Raw genomic sequence first — 20,819 nt, 5'->3', positions numbered from 1 at the left:
GGGCCTGATTGATTTTTCCTTGTTTTAAGATCCAAGGGGATGGGATCTGGACTCACCAGGGATTGGTGGAGGGGAAAGGAGGGGAGGATGGTTAATTTCTCCGTGTTTTAAGATCCAAGGGGTTTGGATCTGTGTTCACCAGGGAATTGGTGAAGCCTCTCAAGGCTGCCCAGGTAGGGGAAGGTTTGGGGGGGGGACAAGAAGTGATCCAGACACTGAAATTTCTGGATGGTGGCAGAGTTACCAGATCTAAGCTAGTAATTAAGCTTAGAAGTGTCCATGCAGGTCCCCACATTTGTACCCTAAAGTTCAGAGTGGGGAAGGAACTTTGACAGAGAGGATTCACCCAGCACTCACGTGCACACTCCCTTTGGAGAATAAACCCAAAATAATATAATCTTGTGCTGAATAGAAAGATCTGCACAGCGCAAGCTCATAAAAATTTGCCCTCTTCCTCAATGTGAAGCGAGATATACATAGCTTCTTGCCCCCCGCTCCAGATATGAATTGCACAAACTGGGTTAGGTTATAAACAATAAATAAGTTTATTAACTACAAAAGGTAAATTTTAAGTTATAGCAAACAGAACAAAGCAGATTACTGAACAAATAAAACAAAACACGCAAGCTAGGCTTAATTCACTGAAGAAACAGGTTACAAAAGGTAATCTCTCACCCTAAATGTTATTTTAGGAAGAAAGCAGAGTTTCTGTTGCTTAAAGTTCCAGCTATTTCTCTTTACAGACTAGACTCCTCTGTCTCAGCCTGGACTCAGACCTTGCCTTCTCCTCAGCTTAGTTCCTTTGTCCCTTCAAGTATTTTCAGCAGTCTTTCTTCTTGGGTGGGAAGGGAAACTTCTGTTTGCCTTACTCCTCAGCCTTAAATAAGCTTTACATAAGGCAGGAATCTTGTTTCTCAGTCTTGACCTCCCCCTCCTTTTAGTGGAAAATGACTACAAGTCCAAGATGGTGTTTAGTACCAGGTGTCAGGACCACCTGATCTAGTAGCGTCACAGCTATGTCCCAGGATGCCTCTCAGGAAGGAGAGAGATTAATATTTTTTAAGTCTTACTGTTTCTTCCTAATGGCCCATCAAAGCTGATAGCCTGTTGTCTGGTGTGCGTCTCCCAAATACACACACAGTTGTAATTGTTGCATAGTCAATATTCTTAACCTTAGATACAGAACTTATACATACATACAAATTGGATAATCACATTCAGTAAATTATAACCTTTCCAATGATACCATACAAGACCCATCTTGCATAAAATATATCTGTTATGCAATATCCATATCATAAGCATATTTCCATAGACATCACAGGCATGTCAAGGATGGATTGAGCATGAATTCTCTACAGAAATTTGACTTCAGTCCAAAATACTTTTGAGCCAGCACAGCAGCATTGCATCTTGATATCAAGACACCAACAAGGCTGACTCCTTCATGTTGATTCTTGATCTGAAATTTCACACCATATTTTATTTCATCCTGAGAACTTTGCATTCTCAACATTGGTAAACCAAAGCAGATCCAATAATTCAAATATTATGTTCTATTTTTCTAAGGGGTCTTAAATATGAGAGTGTTCTCACAGCAGCTTGTACACAAAAAAGGGTACTTTTATCTTGAAAGAGCCAAGAAACAAAACTATATCTACCACTGAAATCACATGGGTTCCGCCACAGCGTGAAGTAAAAATCTACTTGAGCACTGAGTCCAACCCAAAGTCCAACTCCTTCTTAGAATCCATTTCCTGAGTAGGAACAAAGAACACATGCAGAAAAGGCAAGAAATGTCTTATTGCCTCCGTGTGCTTAGTAAAGCCAGGAGTCCTTCCCATTACTGAGCAATGTGAGCAGGGCAGGAGGACTAAGGTTTTCCAAGGCTTCTTGGAAGGATTGTAAAATAAAGATTTAGCATAGTACACACATAGACTATCTTGTAGCTAATGAATTAATGTTTGTATGACTCACTGAAGATCCAAATGTTAAAGGCTTACTAATAATGTTGAAGGATTACAAATAACAATAGCTGGTGACAATGGGGTTTCTCCCCTTACAGAAATCCAGTGAAAAGTCTAATCTATTACTAATGTAAATCTCATTTTTTCCAGAAGTGCTGCAAACACACTGTTGTCACAGAGCTGCAGATGTTCAGCACCTCTTAAAATCAGCCCACTTTTATTTAGGCGCCTAACTTTAGATACCCAATATTTGAAAATGTTTGCCTAGGCACCTAGTTATACAGATTGCTTTGGGTATGCACATGTGCATTCCACTCTTGGGTGCGTGCATGTCCTGTGCACAATCGCAAGAAATTTTTTTCTCAGTGGTACCCGTTGGGGCAGCTGGAGCACCCTCTTCTGCTGCACACTAGTGGCACCAGTATAAAGGGCTCAGCCTGAGCCCCTCAGTTCTTTCTTACTGCCCGTGATGGTTGCTGGAACTGCTCATCTTGCTTTTGCCGGTGCTCTTTAGTGGACTCTGTACTCTTGTATTTTATTTAGAGTTGTCAATTAATCACAAATTAACTGGATTAAAAAATAGTTGTGCAATTTCATCGCAGTAACAAAAAATAATAGAAAACCAATTTACATTTATAAATATTTTGGGGTGTTTTTCTACATTTTCAAATATATTGATTTCAGTTACAATACAGAATACAAGATGTACAGTGCTCACTTTATATTATTTTTGTTACAAACATTTGCACTGTAAAACCAGTTTGTTTACATTTGTGGGAGACAATGCTGCCCGCTTCTTATTTACAATGTCACCCGATAGTGAGAACAGGTGTTTGCATGACACTGTTGTAGCTGATGTTGAAAGGTATTTACAAGCCAGATATGCTAAACATTCTTATGCCCCTTCATGCTTTGACTTGTAGACGCTAAAGTTTTACAGTTTTGTTTTTGAGTGCAGTTATGTTAAAAAAAAGCTACATTTGTAAGTTGCACTTTTACAATAAAGAGATTGCACTACAGTACTTGTATGAGGTGAATTGAAAAATATCCTACCTCTCCTGTCCTTGGAGCCACTCTCACTACACTGCCTCAAGACACCACCACCTTACCATGGACCCCCCCACAGGAGTATCATCTAGTGATTAGCCAGGAGGTCAGGGGCCTATGCCTGTCCACTGGTGTTTTTGGAATCCATGGGGTTTTACCCCAGTTACCAGATCGTATACTGGACACTTCTATCCGGTGGCCTCAGAGAGACGTACTCGCTGGGCAGCACCCATTCATGACTCCAGTACCAACATCAAGAGCTCATTCAGCAGAACCCTGTGGGTCAAGAAAGAGAGAAGGAGCAACTCTAGCCAGTGCTGGCCTTCTCTTCCTCTCTCCATGATGAGGCAGTCTCAGCAGGGGGCATTTTGCCTTCCCCAGATGACAATAAGGCCCATCAAGAATTGTTGAAGAGAGTTGCATTTGGCTTGAGCGTAACAGATGGAGGAAGTAAAAGAATCTGCATACTGCCTGGTTGATATTTTGCTCACAGTAGGTCTTTCCAGAGTGACCTTATGTCTTAATGAGGCCATTAGGGATCCCATTAAAACATCGTAGAAGACTCCTGCATCCCACTTTTTAAAGGGCCAAGTGCAAATATTATGTGCCCTCCCAGGGTTTTGAGTTCCTTTTCTCCCATTCCCCCTGCCGGGAGTATGAGGGCACAACCCCCAAATCAAAAGATTCAAAAAAGTTGGACCTGTTTGGTAGGAAAGTTTATTTTACTGCGGGGTTGCAACTCAGGATTGCAAACCAGAATGCACTTTTGGGCAGATATAACATTAATGTATGGGATTGAATGCAAACATTTAAAGACATGGTGCTGGAAGATGCGAAGCAAGAGTTCTCCTTGCTAGTGGATGAGGGGAAAAAATCGGTGGTGAGAGCCTTGCTGCAAGCTGTTCTAGATGCAGCTGTCTCAGTGGCCAGATCTATGGCTTTGGCAGTGGCCATGCACAGGAGCTCCTGGTTGCAGCCTTAGGGGCTCCCACAGGGGATCCAACAAATTTTGCAGGACCTGCCATTTGAGGGATCCTCTCTCTTTTCAGAGCAGACTGACACTAATCTCCATGGGTTCCAGGACCGGGGTCCTAAAGGCACTTGGGTTGTGCACCCTAGCCCCATCCAGGAATCGCTTCAAACCACAGAAGCCCATAGGGATTCTGGCCCACCTCCTTGAAGGACCTGCAGAGAAAGAATAGTAGAGGGGTTAGGCGTAGGCCATTTCCTCATCAATGCCTGCTAAACCTAGACACACAGGGGGTGCTAAGCAGGCATTTTGATGGGACACTCAAGGAAGCCACTTTCCTGGATGCCAGATCCCATTTTTCCATCTGTTTGCAAACTGTCTTTCCCATTTTCTCTGTGCTTGATTCCATATCACCATCGTCTGTTGGACTGTGGAAGTGGGATACACCCTCAGTTTATTCCTCCTACTCCTTTCCTCTCTCTCTCCTCCTTCAGAGACCTCTCTCACAAAGAGATTCTGGTCCAGGATGTTCAATCTCTCCTTCATGAGGGAGCCATAAAGAAGTTTCCACAAAAAAGGACAAGACATGAGTCATTGGTCAAGGACACAAGTCTGAGGGTACTCTTACCATGACAAGAATGTAATTCCCACACTTCCTTTGTCGATTCTCAAATTATGTGCCTTCACATAAGTCAAGCTAGAAGCCATATGAGATAGTATCATGGTTAGCGCAAGTGCCAAAAATAATGAAACAGGCATCATCAGCATGGTGCAATAAGCAGAAGAAAACTGGGTGAATCCAAAACCAGTACGGGCATGATCTCACTACATTAATTTACATTATGTTCATATTCAGAAGGTTCTTTGCAACCGTTAAGGCTACAAGCATATTTAAAAAAGAAAAAGTAAGAAAACTTAGATTTTGGAGCACGGTTCTACAACAGCAGATGGATTCTGAATCAGATTCTGAATCAGACTCCATTGCCACAAGAATGTGTGTAGCCACTCACAGAGAAATAAAAACATTCTAACAACATCCTGTGCTATTCCCCTCCCCATACAATTCAGTTTCAGAAGCAGGGAGGAGGAAGATGACATCGTTTAGGAAGGGGGCACAGAAAGCCAAAGATGTTGAGATAGAGACTGGAAGATAGTATCACTCTATGTGGCAATTCCTGCTGAAGTGTCCAAAGACTCTCTGATAGAGGGTGGACCTGGCAGAGATGGCTGGCAGTGCTCAGTCATGTGAGTGTACTCAGCTGCTGCCAACTGAAATTTACACAGGAAGAATATATACTATAATGCATTAGCTATGTGGGGTTGGATTCAGGCAGAGTATGGACAGCTATGGGACCTTGTATGAAGGATTACATCATATGATTGTGTGTCTGTGTGTGTGCTGCAGAGATCTGGAAGTAGCTGTATAATGAGATTTTGTGTTTAAGCTATTGCCGCTGACAGAAGTGGTAAAACACAGTTACAGCAGGATCAGCGTCACAAAGAAAGCAATACAAACTACCAGGTTATTTATTACTACTATAATCAGTTTTCATTTAAAGAATGTCAGTGAAAGAGATTTGTTCTGGATAACTTTACTTACTTCAGCAGAAAGCAGGGCCTTTAGGAATTCTGCAGGTTTGCTTCACTGAATACAAAAACTTATCTTATTCTGTGAGCCTGTTAAAAGTCTAGATGTAGTATTGCTAACCCTATTCATTCAAAAATTGAGAGTCAGGCCCTCACACAAAAAAATCATAAGATGATCTTAAAAACAATGAAATTTAAAAAAATAGCATTTGGATTATTTTGATTTGCATTGTAGTGCTTCAGCTTTTAGAGGTCACATTTTCAAGCTTTTTTCTGTAGCTGCAAGTGCTAGAAACGTACTTGACCAGTTTACCTTTATCACACTGGAGCGGACATCTGAAAGATTATGTTTAGCGTTAAAGCAGTCTGTTTGGTAGAAGCTGTTCACTTGGCCACTGGCTGCCCAAGGTTGGCTAGCAGACTTATTCATCCAGCTGTTTGTCACGTGCATCACCGGACAAAGAGGAATATGGATCCCAAGTGGAGCTACTGGACTGGTCCAAATAGCACTGGCGAAGCAGGAGTAAATGCGCCCCAAACCAAGGTTAGTATCAGGGATAGCCATCTACCCTGCACAAACTGCCCCTGAATATTTTTAATTTACTGACATTAATATTATTTAAGTCCTCAATGTACTTGGTGCTAACAAAAGACGGTCCTTACTTCAAAACTGTAATTGATCAACAGTTCAGACATATAATACCGCTGATATTGTATACTATTTCTCATTGTATTTATTTGGTGTTTTTAAAACCTTTTTTAAATTGGTATTTGGCAAATATTTGTCATATATGTCAGTGTCTCATCCAGCTGTCTATCACAAACAGAAAGCAAATAATTTGTTCACTATCTCAGTAAATCTCTCTCCATTCTGCCACTAGTTTACCTCAAAATATTCTCAAGTAGCCCCACAATAAGTGACTTTGATCCGGCATATAATTTATGTACAACTTAACTTTATGTATTTTGAGTTGCCCTGTTCAGTATTTCTCCAATTCTTGTGGAGCTCTTTATACACCAGTACAGTAAAGCACTGTCAGATCAGAAAGGGGAAGCATTTTGCACTCACTTTGCTCTTGCCCCAAAGTGCAGGGGAACAGTGAACTGGACCACTGTGGGTGTGTCTACACTGCAATCAGGAAGTGCAATTGCAGCACTTGTAGGCATACTGGAGCTAGCTTTGATCAAGCTAGCTTGCTAAAAATAGTAGTGTAGCTGCAGCAGCACAGGCATTAGAATGGGAACAGTGGTCAGGGCCGCCCAGAGGGGGAGGCAAGTGGGGCAATTTGCCCCAGGCCCCACAGGGGCCCCCATGAGAGTTTTTGGGGACCCTGGAATGGGGTCCTTCACTTGCTCCAGGGGCCCTGGAAAACGCTTGCAGGGTCCGGGTCCCCAGAGCTTCTTCCGCTCCGGGTCTTCGGTGGCGGGGACCCCCTGCCACAGAAGACCCCAGGCCCCCTGAATCCTCTGGGCAGCCCTGACAGAGGTACGTATTCCCAAGACAATAGGTACATACTTGAGCAGCTAGCTTGTGCTGCTGCCTGTGCTGCTGTGGCTACTCTGCTATTTTTAGCGAGCTAGCTCAATTAGCGCTAGCTCAGATATGCTCGCTTACACATGCTGTCCCAGCTGCAGTATAGACATATCCAGCGTTTGTGCACTTTGTTAAGAGTCAGCCTCTACACAAATAGCTTTTCTTACTTCTGCTTATGAACATAGTGAAAGTACTCAGGGCTGGCCCATAACATTTTGGCACTTGAGGCGAGGAGCTCAAATGATGCCTCCATGCTCCCTTGCTTAGGCCAAAACTTTGAAAGGTCTTAATTCTGCCTTCTTCCTGTTCTACTCCTCTCATGATACTGCTCTGCTACCTACCCCAGTAAAGGAAAACTAAACTTAAAATGCCTTGTTCAAAAATTAAGTAACACAATTTTCAAACTCCTGAACAGCAAATGTAAAATTTCTTGTCTGCCTAGTAAACACTGGCATTTTTATCTATTTGAATAATCAAAGTGGTGCTTTCCATGCCTTCTTGGTTGCAAAGATTTGAACAGCTTCCTGAAGGTCCACAGTTGGGCCAGGCCAGCTCATGCTCCATTGAGATGGTTGCAAGGCTGACCAGCCTCTCCTGTGTTTTTATTAACTTTACCTTGGAGAAGCTGCGTTCTCCACTGGCAACTGTTACAGGAACTGTTAGAAGTATGTGCAGAGGAACAAAAGCATTTGGAAAAGGTTGGTCATCTTATTTGTGCATATATATTCCAGAACAGCCTTTGGAGTTGATCCTGCTGAAATGTATCTTGAAAGGGCTTTCAGTTCATCACCTAAATCACTTGCATCAATATTGCACATGTCATCATGTGTCACTGTCTCTAGTGCCTTGCATTGCTGGTGTAGGTCTTCTTCAGGGATAGTGAGGAGTTGTGAAATATCACACAACATCCCAAATATACAGCTGTGTTCCTTGAGATGCATGAAATGTTCAACTGACTGTATTGCACAATCTAGTACCATTAAAGAATTCAACTTTGAATTGTTGTTTAGGGTCTCTTAGGGGATTATCCCATGCCTCGTAATCAAAACATCGTCTTCTTCACTGACTCTTGTATTCTTGAATGGGTAGGAAAATAGCTTTGGTGGGAGGGATAGTTCAGTGGTTTGCACATTGACCTGCTAAACCCAGCATTGTGAGCTCACTCCCAGAGGGGGCCATTTAGGGATCTAGGGCAAAAATCTTTCAGGTACAGTACTTGGTCCTCCTGTAAAGGCAGAGACCTGCACTCAATGACCATTCAAGGTCCCTTCCAGTTCTATGAGATAGGTATATCTCCATATAACAAGTTCCTCTGCCAACTTCTGTGCACTCTTCAGAACATTTTGAAATCCCTCTTCTGACCAGTAAGACTGTAGGTATGACTTTTCTTTGTCCAGTTGTTCCATTGCTCCAGATATATCAAGGTCAACACTTTGGAGTCATAGACTCATAGACTCATAGACTCATAGACTCTAGGACTGGAAGGGACCTCGAGAGGTCATCGAGTCCAGTCCCCTGCCCTCATGGCAGGACCAAATACTGTCTAAACCATCCCTGATAGACATTTATCTAACCTACTCTTAAATATCTCCAGCGATGGAGATTCCACAACTTCCCTAGGCAATCTATTCCAGTGTTTAACTACCCTGACAGTTAGGAACTTTTTCCTAATGTCCAACCTAAATCTCCCTTGCTGCAGTTTAAGCCCATTGCTTCTTGTTCTATCATTGGAGGCTAAGGTGAACAAGTTTTCTCCCTCCTCCTGATGACACCCTTTTAGATACCTGAAAACTGATATCAGGTCCCCTCTCAGTCTTCTCTTTTCCAAACTGAATAAACCCAATTCCTTCAGCCTTCCTTCATAGGTCATGTTCTCAAGACCTTTAATCATTCTTGTTGCTCTTCTCTGGACCCTCTCCAATTTCTCCACATCTTTCTTGAAATGCGGTGCCCAGAACTGGACACAATACTCCAGTTGAGGCCTAACCAGCGCAGAGTAAAGCGGAAGAATGACTTCTCGTGTCTTGTTTACAACACACCTGTTAATGCATCCCAGAATCATGTTTGCTTTTTTTGCAACAGTATCACACTGTTCACTCATATTAAGCTTGTGGTCCACTATGACCCCTAGATCTCTTTCTGCCATACTCCTTCCTAGACAGTCTCTTCCCATTCTGTATGTGTGAAACTGATTGTTCCTTCCTAAGTGGAGCACTTTGCATTTATCTTTATTGAACTTCATCCTGTTTACCTCAGACCATTTCTCCAATTTGTCCAGATCATTTTGAATTTTGACCCTGTCCTCCAGAGCAGTTGCAATCCCTCCCAGTTTGGTATCGTCCGCAAACTTAATAAGCGTACTTTCTATGCCAACATCTAAATGATTGATGAAGATATTGAACAGAACCGGTCCCAACACAGACCCCTGCGGAACCCCACTTGTTATACCTTTCCAGCAGGATTGGGAGCCATTAACAACTACTCTCTGAGTACGGTTATCCAGCCAGTTATGCACCCACCTTATAGTAGCCCCATCTAAATTGTACTTTCCTAGCTTATTTATAAGAATATCATGCGAAACTGTATCAAATGCCTTACTAAAGTCTAGGTATATCACATCCACCGCTTCTCCCTTATCCACAAGGCTCGTTATCCTATCAAAGAACGTTATCAGATTAGTTTGACACGATTTGTTCTTTACAAATCCATGCTGGCTATTCCCTATCACCTTACCACCTTCCAAGTGTTTGCAGATGATTTCTTTGATTACCTGCTCCATTATCTTCCCTGGCACAGAAGTTAAACTAACTGGTCTGTAGTTTCCTGGGTTGTTTTTATTTCCCTTTTTATAGATGGGCACTATATTTGCCCCCTTCCAGTCTTCTGGAATCTCCCCCGTCTCCCATGATTTCCCAAAGATAATAGCTAGAGGCTCAGATACCTCCTCTATTAACTCCTTGAGTATTCTAGGATGCATTTCATCAGGCCCTGGTGACTTGCAGGCATCTAACTTTTCTAAGTGCTTTTTTACTTGCTCTTTCCTTATTTTCTCTTCTAAACCTACCCTCTTCCCGTAAGCATTCACTATACTAGACATTCCTTCAGACTTCTCAGTGAAGACCGAAACAAAGAAGTCATTAAGCATCTCTGCCATTTCCGAGTCTCCCGTTACTGTTACCCCCCTCCTCATTGAGCAGTGGGCCTACCCTGTCCTTAGTCTTCCTCTTGCTTCTAATGTATTGATAAAAAGTCTTCTTGTTTCCCTTTATTCCCATAGCTAGTTTGAGTTCATTTTGTGCCTTTGCTTTTCTAATCTTGCCTCTGCATTCCTGTGTTATTTGCCTATATTCATCCTTCGTGATCTGACCTAGTTTCCATTTTTTATATGCCGCCTTTTTATTTGTAGGTCACGCAAGATCTCAAGGGTAAGCCAAGGTGGTCTTTTGCCACATTTTCTATCTTTCCTAACCATCGGAATAACTTGCTTCTGGGCCCTTAATAGCGTCCCTTTGAAAAACTGCCAACTTTCCTCAGTTGTTTTTCCCCTCAGTTTTAATTCCCATGGGACCTTGCCGATCAGCTCTCTGAGCTTACCAAAATCCGCCTTCCTGAAATCCATTGTCTCTATTCTGCTGTACTCCTTTCTACCCTTCCTTAGAATTGCAAATTCTATGATTTCATGATCACTTTCACCCAAGCTTCCTTCTACTTTTAAATTCTCAACAAGTTCCTCCCTGTTGGTTAAAATCAAGTCTAGAACAGCTTCCCCCCTAGTAGCTTTATCAATTTTCTGAAATAAAAAGTTGTCTGCAATGCAGTCCAGGAACTTATTGGATAGTCTGTGCCCCGCGGTGTTATTTTCCCAACATATATCTGGATAGTTGAAGTCCCCCATCACCACCAAATCTTGGGCTTTGGATGATTTTGTTAGTTGTTTGAAAAAAGCCTCATCCACCTCTTCCGCCTGATTAGGTGGCCTGTAGTAGACTCCCAGCACGACATCACCTGTGTTTTTTACCCCTTTTAGCCTAACCCAGAGACTCTCCACCCTTCCGTCTCCTATGTCCATCTCCACCTCAGTCCAAGTGTGTACATTTTTAATATATAAGGCAACACCTCCTCCCTTTTTCCCCTGTCTATCCTTCCTGAGCAAACTATACCCATCCACACCAACATTCCAGTCGTGTGTATTATCCCACCAAGTTTCAGTAATGCCAATAATGTCATAGTTGTATTTATTTATTAGCACTTCCAGTTCTTCCTGCTTATTACCCATACTTCTTGCATTTGTATAAAGGCATCTAAGATACTGGTTTGATCTTGCCTCCCAGCTTCGCCCTGACCCTCCTTTCTCTCTGCCATTATAGCCCGTGCTCCCTCCTGTTTCCAACCCATCTCCCAGGTCTTGTTCCCCACTTACCTGTGGGCTTTGCTCACCTGTCCCCGTCGAACCTAGTTTAAAGCCCTCCTTACTAGGTTAGTCTCTTGCTTACAACATTTATTTCAAACAGTATGTCATGCCACAACACTAAGCCGCACAGAAATGTGAAGTTATGTATGTTTCTGGTGATTCCGTTTCCCTGTGCCACTGTTCTCCCATGAACAGTTCCTGTCATAGCATTATCCTCCATAATGGCAACTATGGCATCATCTAATCTTCCCAATTTGGTATTTGAAAGGCTTTATCGCCTCCACTCGACTTTCCCATCATGTGGCACTCAGTGGTTTCAGTGTCAGAGAGGATGTTCCTAGATGTTGCTTCAAAATTTGCCATCGATGAGTTGATGCACAGAAAAATACATAGATGCTTTGAATTAAATTAAATTCAGCAGCCTCACTAGAAGCTGATGCTGCATCACTGACCACCAAGTTCAAATGAGAACTGCATGGGACAAAAAAAAGCTCGAGGGTTTAACTCTTGGCTCCATGTCTGCACTCCTCTGTTCATTCCTCTCATGTTGGCACCACTATTGTAGCCCTGACCTCTCATGTCAGTAGGGTGACCAGATGTCCCAATTTTATAGGGACAGTCCCGACATTTGGGGCTTTTTCTTACATAGGCTACTATTCCCCCATACCCCCGTCCCGATTTTTCTCACTTGCTATCTGGTCATGCTACATGTCAGCTATCGCAATTCCCATATCTTCCAGCTTTTTATGAAGTACATTTGTCATACCAGCTCCTATAGTATCATTAATGTCAATAAATTCTAGAAATGCTCTGACAGTCACCATTGTATGGACATTTTCACTAGGTTCTGTTACAAAACACACCATTAAAGTCATTTGTTCTGTACGGCTGATATCCAGTGTGCAGTCCAGAATAACAGAGTAATATCTTGCTGACTTCAGATCTTCTGTTTGACGTTTGTTGCCAGTAACCGTATGATCTCATTTTGAATTGCTTTTCCAAGGTAGTGGTGTGTGTACATTTCTTGGGTGGTAACTCTTCTTAGATGCTTCTGGAGTACAGCATCAAACTCAGCCATCAGCTCCAAAATTTTAAGGAAGTTTCCATTGTTTGGCACATACAGCTGATCTGAAGTGCCATGCAATGCTAGGTTTTGGGTAGCAAGCATTCTCACAATGGCAACGAGCCTTTTCAGAACATTTTGCCAGTAAGGAGACTCTGATGCAATCTTCTCTTGATGCTGATCATCTATGGTGGCCTTTTACCTTAGTCTCATCTCATCTTATCTGGAATGCTCTCTGTTGATTTGCTGCCTTCTCATGGCATGCCAGATTTCTAGCCAGATTTTTCCAGTCTGGGTTCTATAGGAACAAAGATGTGGCTGGAACATTAGACTGGAAGAGTTTGCAACAAAAACAGTACGCAGCATTCTGGGCTTTTGGGTACATAAGCCATGGCCTCTCCACTTTGTCACCATTGGGGATTTCATGCCAGTAATGTGTTGGATGGAAACTCCTATTTTCATTGTCTTTGGGGAACATGAAGTTTTTAACTTGCTGTGGCCCATGCAGTACAAGGAAGTCCCTCAGGCTACTGCTCCACAGTCCTGGATCATCTAGACTTAAGGAACTAAACTCAGCAGCAGCTGTTTCTTGCGCCTCCACCACACTCTTGTCTGATCTACACTTTTCTTCAGGAATGTGCATGGTTACAGCCATTTGAGATGGAGATATGGATGCTGCAGTAGATGCCAGGTCACCTGCACTCTGACTAACCAGAAGATCAGGCATCTCCTCACCAATCACATCCTCACTGGGGCCAGAAGGCTCACCATGAACAGTTGTGTTTATGTATCTCAGGAGAGCTTCTTCCTGCTTAGTTAGAAAAGCTTCCTTTGCGTTCTTTCTTTTTCTGACTGCTGCCCCAGAGGGGCATTTTCTTCTTTCACTCATGACTGCTGTTCTGTGCCAGCTATAGTGGCTCTCAACACTCAATTGAAGGGGACAAATAAGCAGGCTGGTAGCAGGGCCTGAGTGAGAGAAGATATCAGTGTCTTAAGGGCCTAACTGGGTCCTACTACTATTAGGGAGGGAGAGGAATTATTTAAGCTTAGTACCAATGTGGACACAAGAACAAATGGATATAAACTGGACACTAGGAAGTTTAGACTTGAAATTAGATGAAGGTTTCTAACCATTAGAGGAGTGAAGTTCTGGAACAGCCTTCCAAGGGGAGTAGTTGGGGCAAAAGAAATATCTGGCTTTAAGACTAAGTTTGATAAGTTTATGGAGGAGATGATATGATGGGATAGCCTAATTTTGGCAATTAATTTGGCAATTGATCTTTGATTATCAGCAGGTAAGTATGCCCAGTGGTCTGTGATGGGGGGGGATCTGAGTTACTACAGAGAATTCTTTCCTAGGTGCTGGCTGGTGAGTCTTGCCCACATACTCAGGGTTTAGCTGATCGCCATATATGGGGTCGGGAAGGAATTTTCCTGCAGGGCAGGTTGGCAGAGGCTCTGGAGGTTTTTCGCCTTCTTCTGCAGCATGGGGCACGGGTCACTTGCTGGTGGATTCTCTGCAGCTTGAGGTCTTCAAACCACAATTTGAGGACTTCAGTAACTCAGACATAGGTTAGGGGTTTGTTACAGGAGTGGATGGGTGAGATTCTGTTGCCTGCATTGTGCAGGAGGTCAGACTAGATGATCATAATGGTCCCTTCTGACCTTAAAGTCTATGAGTTGACTGCCTGTTCTCCTCAAGTGGGTTCAGGGAAGCAGCAGGAAACAGGAAGCTCCCTGAGAAGCTGGTATTAATCAGTCCAGACTCCTGGGGGTGCTAGAGAGGTACATAAAAGGCTCCTTCTCTTTCTCCCTGCAGCTTTCTTTCATTCCCTCTCACCTTTTCTCCTGCCTGCCGTGTCTCTTGTGCCCTCCTTCCTCCAGCAGAGCACTCCACCACCTCTGTGCATCTAGAGCAGAGAGAATACATGTGCACCAGCAGCAGACAATTTTCTATTCTCTAGGCCCTAGTGGCGCTCCCTCCCCTCCTCCCAACCCCCCAATCTGGCACCTGAGGCGGCCACCTCAGTTCGCCTCATGGTAAGGCCAGCCCTGAAAGTACTTCTAAAATAAATACAGATATAAGTGTGATTTTGATGAGCAATGTGTTGTAATGAAGGAAGGCTCACGCACTAAGAACAATTTTTAATGGCACGCTGGAGCCTGCCGGGACTCCAGCATGCCACTAAAAATCCTGCCCAGCCAGCGTGCTCTCCTCTGCCCTCCACTTCCCCCGCGGGGGCAGGGAGCAGAAGCATAGCCGTGCGCACAGGGTGGGCAAATGGCCCCACTCTCCCAACACGGCAAGCCGCAAGCTGCCGGCCCGTCCCCCACCTTCTCCCCTCCCCTGGAGCCCTGCCGCCGCGTGCAGTGCTCTGGGGGTTGGGGCTGCGTGCTCCCGAGGGCATCATTTGGCTCCACGGGGAGGCAGACACGCTCCCTGCTCAACTGGAGGGGCGGGGCTGTGTACTCCCGTGGAGCAGCGTATCTAGCTCTGTGTGGAGCCTCATGGTAAGGGGCCCAGGGCTGGGGGGTTGGATAAGGGGTGGGGGCAGTTAAGGGACAGGGAGCAGGGTGGGTTGGATGGGGGTGTGGGATCCTGGGGGTTGTGAGGGGGCAGGGAGTGAATAGCGGTCAGGGCAGTCAGGGGACCGAGAGCAAGGAGGGTCCTGGGGGGGGGTTAGGGGGGGGATCTCTGGAGGGGGTGGTCAGGGGACAAGGAGCTGGAGGGGTTGTATGAGTTGGGAGTTCTAGGGGTCCTGTCAGGAGGCAGGGGTGTGGAAAGGGGTTGGGGCAGGCAAGGAGTGGGGAGGGTTGGATGGGTCGGGAGTTCTGGGGGCCTGTAAGGGGGCAGGGAGTGGTTGGATAGGCATGGGAGTCCCAGGGGTCTGGCTGGGGACTGGGGTGTGGATGAGGGTCAGGGCAGTCAGGGGACAGGTAGGAGGTAGAGTCCAGTCTGGGTACAAGGAACACGGAGGCTTAGATAGGGGGTGGGGTCCTGGGGGGCAGGGGTCCCAGGAGGGGGTAGTCAGGGGACAAGGAGCAGGGGGGTTGAGAGTTTTTAGGGGGGCAGTCACCCAGCACTCTCCCCTGAGCCCTGATCCTTAACCCTCCCCCCAACCGCACACATACCATGCCCTCTGCCCTGAGCCCTGTACCTCCCTCTACCATACCTAGCCCTCTGCTTGACTCCTTCATCCCCCCCGCCTACCGCAACCCTAGCCCCGACTCTGGCACCCCCACCCATACCCAGCGCCCCCTCGGCCCTGATACCTACACTCCCTCACATACCCAGCCCCCAGCCCTGACTCCAGCCCTCTGCCCCCAGCCGTCTGGGTCCTGGCCACCAGCCCCGCACAGCCCACTGCTGGTCTGGGGTTCTGGCTGACAGACCCTTGCCAGCCAGGGTCCTGGCTGCAGGCCCCCCTCAGCCCACTGCCGGCCTCAGTGAACAGAACCCCAAATCAGCAGTGGGCTGAGCGGGCCGGCAGCATAAGATCAACATTTTAATTTCATTTTAAATGAAGCTTCTTAAACATTTTGAAAACCCTGTTTATTTTAGAATACAACACTAGTTTAGTTATACAATATATAGACTTAGAGACCTTCTAAAAAACTTTAAAATGTATTACCGGCACACGAAACTTTAAATTAGAGTGAATAAACGAAGACTCGGCACACTGCTTCTGAAAGTTTACCGACCCCTGGGCTAGAGCATAGGGTGACCAGATAGAAAGTGTGAAAAATCATGGGGGTGGGGATAGACACCTTTATAAGAAAAAGCCCCAAATATCAGGACTGTCCCTATAAAATCGGGACATCTGGTCACCGTATTAGAGCATAGGGTTTGCAACAATATGGGCTGGCAGAGTTCAAAAGACTTTGACAGCAGTTGCACCTAGAAATAGGCTGGATGTATCTAATAAAGAAGAACCCTTTCACTGTACTAACATGATTACTTTGTTCATTTAGTTACTTTATTTTCTTGATCTGATCCAGTTACTGTTGTGAGGGAACATAATCCCCCGCCCCCGTCTCGTTGGATAGAGCTTTGCAACTGTTTATATGGGATCTTGTCTTGCTACCAAAGCCTTTTGAAGGTTGCTGTCACTGGTCGGATACTGTACCAGGGCCATGATTAAAATAGTAATCTATCTGTCCCTGCTGCAGAGCTCTGCCATTGTCTATAAGCATCTGTGATTTTAACATATAATATTGTAACAATTATATGCTTTATTAGTTTACAGGCCATGCAAGCTAAATAAATGTAAAATAAACCATGGTTTTAGTTCTCAGATAAACCTGTTTATCAGTAGTGTCTCGCACTGGGTGGGGAGGAAACTAGATATGAAGAAATAGGGTATAGAATACTAACAAAATTGGAACTGAGCAGGGAGGGACAAGGGGTCACTTAACTGCCAGTCTGGCTTTAAGCAAAATATAGCATAATAATTACTGCTTGCAAGGTGGGGTTATCAAATAACCAGCTCAATCACTGCCAAAATACGTGATCTGTGCAATATTCTAATAACTTGTGCAATATGTATTCGCAATCAAGGGGTCATAAGACAGTCAATGTAATTGCAAAAGAGACCATAACTGGAAATACCCCAAACTGAATTTACAGTAAATAACCTGCTGATCTGCAATATTAATTACCAAAATAGGCAAGTAACTTGTGTAATCAATATGACATTTTGCGGTTTTAGCCTTTATAAGCTTGGTAAAATTTGTGAAGGGCAAAGCAGCTTGTCCCTTACATGGGATTTTCGCTGTCTCTCCCTGTATGCATACTTGTACTCTTGTTTTAACAATAAAGGTGCCTCGACCTGTCTGACCAAAATTGAATGGGTGGTGGTCTTTTCGCCAACACTGTCATATTAAAATGCATGGTCAGGCGATTGGGTATGGGGAGACAAAATAGCTGCAGAGTGCTGACATATCAAAATCATACAGGTTTTTTACCCTTAAGGAGTGCTTGTGCTCTGCGACTTTAGTAACAAAGTAAGTTTTTAACTCCAGTGCCCATAGTCCAAAAAGAAGTTGTATGTATTATTTACAGGGAACCTCCTTTAAATAAAAAAGAACTGAATTATTTAGATTATAGCCTTCTAAGAAATGTTCTAAATGTATGCTTGCTAATCTATTCTGTTAAACTGTTTATATAATATTTTATTTTGTAGGGTCATATCTTCACATATTGGGAGCTGGAAATGTCCCCTAACTTCCCATGCTTCTGGCATGGACTGGTCAGAATCCATTGAAGATTACAGGCTCAGAGCTTTTTTAGCATATTTCTCAATCTGCCAGGATCCAAATCTAGATGTAATGTGTGAGAGAGATCTGAAATGAGGGACAGACAACAGATAGTCACGCAGACAATTGAAAATGACTTTGTAAAGTAATCTCTCTATCCTGATCCTTTATTAGTGAGATAAATAATTTTCAAGAATAAAAGTGAGGGGCTGCCAGATTGTGTGGAATGGAAGTAACTTTGGGACTAAAATGGGTATTGTCTCTGGAAATGAGGGACAATTCAGAGTTATATCTCTTAGTACCCCTACAGACACTAATCCTGATGGGGTCTGCTCTCTGATGGCCTAATCCTGTACTCACTGAAGTCACTGGAATGATTCCAATTGACTTCACTGATGGCTGGATCAGGTCCTCACACTAGTGTAAACCCAGAGTAACTTCACTGACTTCAAGTTAGTAACGCTGGATTTACATTGTGTAATTGAGGGAAGAATGTAGCTTCACTAAGTACAGATTTACAAATGTGGATTTAAATTATCCCTCCTGTTGCAGGGTAGGTACACCCCATCACAGGGTGCCGGATTGCAGGGGCTTATCCAAGTGGATATTTGGCTGCGCAAGTGACCTGGGTCTCTGTAGTGGCCCTGCAGTTCAGAGCATTATGCCCAATGGCCAGAGTCAGTGGCAAAGTTCACCCCTCTGGGTGTCAGCTGCCTGCAACAGCAGGGCAACCGAGGTAGAGGGACCCGCACTCACCTTTCTCCTAGGGAAGCGGCACTTCTGTAATCAGTCTCAGTCTTACTTTTACCCCTCCTTTCCTCCCTCTCTCCCCTTCAGAGGCCTCTCTCACAAAGAGATTCTGGTCCAGGATGTTCAATCTCTCCTTCACAAGGGAGCCATAAAGAAGGTTCCACAAACATTTAAGAGGGAAGGGCTTCTATTTCCATTATTTCCTAATTCCAAAAGCAGAGAGGTCTCAGACTTATTTTGGACCTGTGTCAGCTCAACAACTGTCTCAAAAAGTTAAAGTCTTGCATGGTCCCCCTGGCATCCATCATTCCCTCTCTAGATCCTGGTGATAGATACACTGAGATGCCTACTTTCATGTGTCAATATACCAAGGGCAAGAAAGTTTCTCATATTCGTAGTGAAGCATTCACATTACCAATTCATGGTGCTTCTGTTCCGTCTGTCTCCAGCTCCTTGGGTGTTCACAAAATGTACGGCCATGTTAGCAGCATTTCTGAGGAGATTAGGAGTGCCCTTACCTCAACATCAGACTACTCAGGGGCCAGCCCAAAGCTCAGGTTATATCCAGCGTTCGACTCTTCAAATTCTAGGCCTACTGATCAACACAGACAAGTCTATCCTTTGCCTGGTGCAGAGGATAGAATTTATAGGGGCTGTGTTGAACTCGACCCAGGACTGAGCGTTCCTTCTAGAGTCAAGATTCCAAGCTATTCAATCTCTCGTGACCCACCTCAAGGCTCATCCAATCACAACAGCCTGAAGCTGTATGAAGCTCCTGGGACAAGGGGCCTCATGCACATATGTAGTACAACATGTGAGGCTTCATGTCAGGCCCCTCCAGATGTGGCTGGCTTCAGTTTATTTGCAAAGCCACCATCATCTGTACACTGAGTTCATGGTACCCTCACAAGTTCTAATTTTGCTGAATTGGTGGTTGGACCCTCTCAGTGTTTGTACAGGCATTTCCTTCCTCCACCTTTAACCTTTGATGATACCAATCTTAGATGCTTCGGCTCTAGGGTGGGGAGCTCACCTGGGGCCTCTTCAAACAAACAGTCTGTGGTCCTCAAGGGATCTCACTCTTCATATCAATGTTTAAAAGCTCAGGGCAATTCATCTAGCTTGTCAGATTTCCCCACCTCATATCAGGGGAAAAACCTGTTTGTTTACAGACAACATCACAGAAATGTTTTACCTCAACAAGAAGGAAAGAGGAGCTTACTCATCTCTCCTTTGTCAGGATGCAGTTCACCTGTGGGAATTTTGCATAATCCATTCAATCAACCTGCAGGGCTCTTATCTTCCAAGCATGCAGAACGTACTAGCAGACTGCCTGAGCAGGTTATTTTCCAGTCATCACAAGTCATCTCTCTGCCCAGATGTAGCCAGATGCATTTTCCAACAGTGGGGGACTCTCCAGATAGACCCATCTGCAAACAAGTCCAACAGAAAATGTCACCAGTTCTGCTTCCTGCAAGGCCGCACTCTGCACATCACAAACACCTTCTTGCTAACCTGGACAGAGAAGCTTTACTACTCTCTTTTTTGCTTTTTACTATTCTTTACTACTATAGTCCCACTCTTACCAAAAGTGCTGCTAAAGATCAAGTGGGATCATGCCCGGGTTGTATTAATAGCCCCAGAATGGGTCTGCCAACATTGGTACTACACTCTACTTGATCTCTCAGTGACAACTCCAATCTCAGTCCCATTGCACCCAGAGTTGATGTCCCAAGACCACAGTTGGCTGCTCCACCTGAACCTGTCATCCTTTCATTTAACGGCCTGGAAGCTCAATGGCTAAATCCCAGGGACCAGGCTTGCTTGGACCAAGTTAGCCAGATCTTACTAAGTTGCAGAAAGTACTCCACCAGGGCTGCCTACCTGTCAAGATGGAAGCAGTTCATTATCTGGGCTCGTCAAACCGGAGTCTCGCCAATGCAGTTGTCCATTCAATGTATGCTAAACTATCAGTTGCGTCTGAAAGAACAAGGCTTAGCAATTTTCTCTAGTAAAGTTCTCCTGGCAGACATATCAGCTTTCCATCCTCATGTGGATAACTTCCATTTTTTCTGATCAGATTCCTTAAGGGCCTGGAAAGGTTGTATCTCAAATAAGGGAACCAATTCCCCCTTGAGGCTTGAACTTGGACTTGTCAAAGCCTATAGAACCATCATTTGAGCTTTTAGCAACTTGCTCCTTACACATTTCATGGAGGGTGGTTTTTCTAATAG

This window comes from Gopherus evgoodei, chromosome 2, assembly GCF_007399415.2.
Source record: "Gopherus evgoodei ecotype Sinaloan lineage chromosome 2, rGopEvg1_v1.p, whole genome shotgun sequence".
Taxonomy (NCBI): domain Eukaryota; kingdom Metazoa; phylum Chordata; order Testudines; family Testudinidae; genus Gopherus; species Gopherus evgoodei.
The sequence above is the reverse complement of the archived record's forward strand: the minus strand, read 5'-3'. Positions refer to the sequence as shown.